General features: G+C 38.7%; 1 protein-coding gene across 6 annotated transcripts in view; it reads right to left on the bottom strand.

The window, feature by feature from the left end:
- LOC111950334 (HMG box transcription factor BBX) overlaps positions 1 to 2595 on the bottom strand; it is a 43192-nt gene extending 40597 nt beyond the window's left edge. For 3 of the 6 annotated variants that reach the window (XM_023967831.2, XM_070434380.1, XM_070434379.1), the window contains exons 1-2: positions 2466 to 2595; positions 435 to 516 (exon numbers count right to left, since the gene is read on the bottom strand). The gene's annotated coding sequence lies outside the window, so the exon portion shown is untranslated. Of the gene's footprint in view, positions 1 to 434; positions 517 to 1197; positions 1742 to 1851; positions 2133 to 2465 lie in introns of those variants that run through there. The other 3 variants (XM_023967830.2, XM_023967832.2, XM_070434378.1) reach the window with 3 other exon arrangements.
- Positions 2596 to 3084: the final 489 nt, after the last annotated feature.

Here is a 3084-nt window from a genome sequence, read left to right as displayed (position 1 = left end):
GCTATGGGGAAGGCATGCATAGCGTGCATACACACCTGACACCGAGTCACAGTTTCTCCATTGGTGAAACAGCTAGCTAGTGTGCACATGTTATGCAACTAAGAATCACTCAAATAAAGTAATTAATTAATTTTGAAACGTATCCTAATCATTTTAATTAAAAGGGTATATCTCAGTCACTGATACAAATATCTACATAAAACCATAGAAATGGTTATTGTGCTTTTGCTCGATGCTATCAAATCAGGGATGGCAATCAATGATGTAATGTATGTATCATGAGAGCTAGGCTTGTTAATGTAAGGATATAATATCATGGGGCTTCATGGCATATCAATGAGTGGATACCATGGGTCATTAATAACAAAAACTGGTCAACAAAATACAATAATCCTTGACTTTGAAAATATGGGATGGATTGCAGGCATACTTACTTAGGTACAGACTATGGAAATGCTGTATCTGAAAGATGAAGATGAATCTGTCAGTCAGGCTTTTTCATGCGATGATGATGACCTATAAAATACAAGACACTTCTCTCAGTCAAGCGATTCATTTGCAATGCTTGGTTAATGCACCAAACAACCACAGAGGCTAGCGTTCTAGTTTTATTCTTCAGCAGGCATAGTAAACATGCTTATTAATCATCCCTGTGACAATAACTTAAAACGTGTGTATAGTCAAGTCTTCGATATGTGATAAAGCTTCAAACTATGGTGGGACATTATTTGTTGTTGATGAAGTAGTGTCGATCCTAAATTCGTGCAGCCTATCGGACATAAATGCACTTCCAGCAACGTTGACAACTATGGAGTAATTAACGTTCAGTACACAATAAAATACGCAATATCTGGTAGATATAGATCAGTAGAGATTATATACTACAGTATTGCAGCGTTTGTTTTCAGGTAAAACCGGTGCTGCCTGCAAACCCGATTAGGCTGTCACGGAATCAATAAAAGTGTACCCACGGTAAACATTCTATGAACATCAGTTTATACTAATTGATTAATCATATTTTGTTGATCGAGCCCAACGTTCTTTATATTAAGCTCAAATGTGCAAAATGTCGATCTAGGGTCTGACATGACAGACAAGCGAATGAGAGTCCATCTTGCTTTGGTGAAAATGAAAATATCACTCCTGTCAAACTCATATGCATTAATTGAAAAAGGTATTCCATGTACAAATCGTCACCTTCCATTACTTAAACTAGGGATTTTCCGTCCAGAAAATTGCGGCAAACCGTTTGATGTGCATGGTCTCCATTTCCTACCAGTTACTATGAATAAAAGTAGCTTGTTAGCTTGCTAGCTCTCAAACGCGAATTGCTCCAGTCCGTCCGCTGAACGTGTCATTATGCAAAACATGCAATGGGTCCAAAAGCCCACGAGCCACTAAGTGACAAGCATCCATGGAATTGTAAGCAAACTTCACTCAGTTGATGGTTTTCACGTATTCGAACACTGCCATCATTCGCTTAGTAACAATGTAGCCGTGCATTTCATGGGGGAAGTGCTCCAGCTTAGCCATGTCGTACATGTTGACTCAGGCTTTTGCATAGTCGTTTTTTTTTTTACAGAACAGTGACTTAAAATGTACACCAAACGCCTTCGATGAATGGAATTCACGATTAAAACAACAACTTTATAAATGAAAGCCCCTATTAGACATACAATAATTCACGAAAAACAAAAAAGCACCACGCTGACCACTTCCAGAGCCGCGATAACCAGCACAGATCTCACACTGGATGACTGAGTCATTTTGGGGAAAACGACAGGGATATTTATAAGGGATAAAATACCAACACGTTCTCTGTCATGACGACATATAAATATTAAAACATACCTCTGATACCCAGCTCGAATACAAGGGCCCTCTCATCCCCATCAGCGTCCTTCTTAAAACTTATTGACACATAACAGTTCGGCACTGGCTGTACAATAACACAAATAGGAACACTTCACCGGATGAACGCTACAGTCAGCGCGAGGCTCAACACAACATTCCGAAATCACCAAACTAACAATGACAATTCTAGAATTCTATCTAAATAAGATAAATTATTATTTTCATTAGGTCGCAGTACTTTCGTTTTCCTCGGACAAATTTATACTCGTGTCTAATCTACCCTCCCCGTTCGCAAAGTATTCTTGCGAAGCCTTGTGCAGTAGGCTATGATGTTCATAGCAGTACTGGCCTAGCCATTTCATCATAAACTATTCAGATTCTGGCCTTACAGCACACATATTTTAAACAAACTTTGTTATTGCAACATTTTTGAAACAGGTCACTTAAAAGATGTGACTGGAGAGAAACTGATGACTGTTTAAGCAGAAAGCCATGCCTGTGTCTCAGTCGTGTGTGACTACTTAATAATTAGCTTCCTGGGTGTTGCGTTACTGTAGGGATCGGAGTGTTGGGAAAATAAAGTGTAACAGTAAAAGTATGCCAGCACTCACCCGCAACAGGCCACCCAGAATGTAAAGCAAGCTAAATAAGTAAATGGTGGTGCTCCAACTGAGCCGTTGTCCACCTCATTCACCCTCTCTTAGTGTGCTTCTTTGATCAGAACAGTTTTTGCAACACACAGTACTGTACATGCAGAGTGAAAATATCCTTACCATGTAAGGCTGGTCGTGATTGGACGATAGTTTGAACGACCGCCGAAACAACCACACAGAGAGAACATTACAGTTGTGTATTGTTCTGAGACAGCAAGAGTAATATAACGTCTTCATAATGTTCAGGACATGTACAGTTACACTGCATAACCAGGTACTGTAGAGCGATAAAAAAAAATGCACAGAAGGCCATACTTTTAAATGCAGATGTAATCAGATTGTAAATTAAATGTACACCGTATAAGCATGAATAACGGCACATACAAATTGACAGTACAGGCAGCTATTATGTTTCATGGAATAAGCCTTTCAAGTCACATGTTTAATTACAATCATTAATTTAATGAAACATATCAAAGTTTCCTTTTCAGACATGAATTCTCCATGCAGTGCTTTCAGAAAGAATTCACACCCATTTACTTTTTACACATTTTTTTGTGTTACAAGATGGTATTAA

This window comes from Salvelinus sp. IW2-2015, linkage group LG23, assembly GCF_002910315.2.
Source record: "Salvelinus sp. IW2-2015 linkage group LG23, ASM291031v2, whole genome shotgun sequence".
NCBI classification, from domain to species: domain Eukaryota; kingdom Metazoa; phylum Chordata; class Actinopteri; order Salmoniformes; family Salmonidae; genus Salvelinus; species Salvelinus sp. IW2-2015.
The sequence above is the reverse complement of the archived record's forward strand: the minus strand, read 5'-3'. Positions and strand labels throughout refer to the sequence as shown.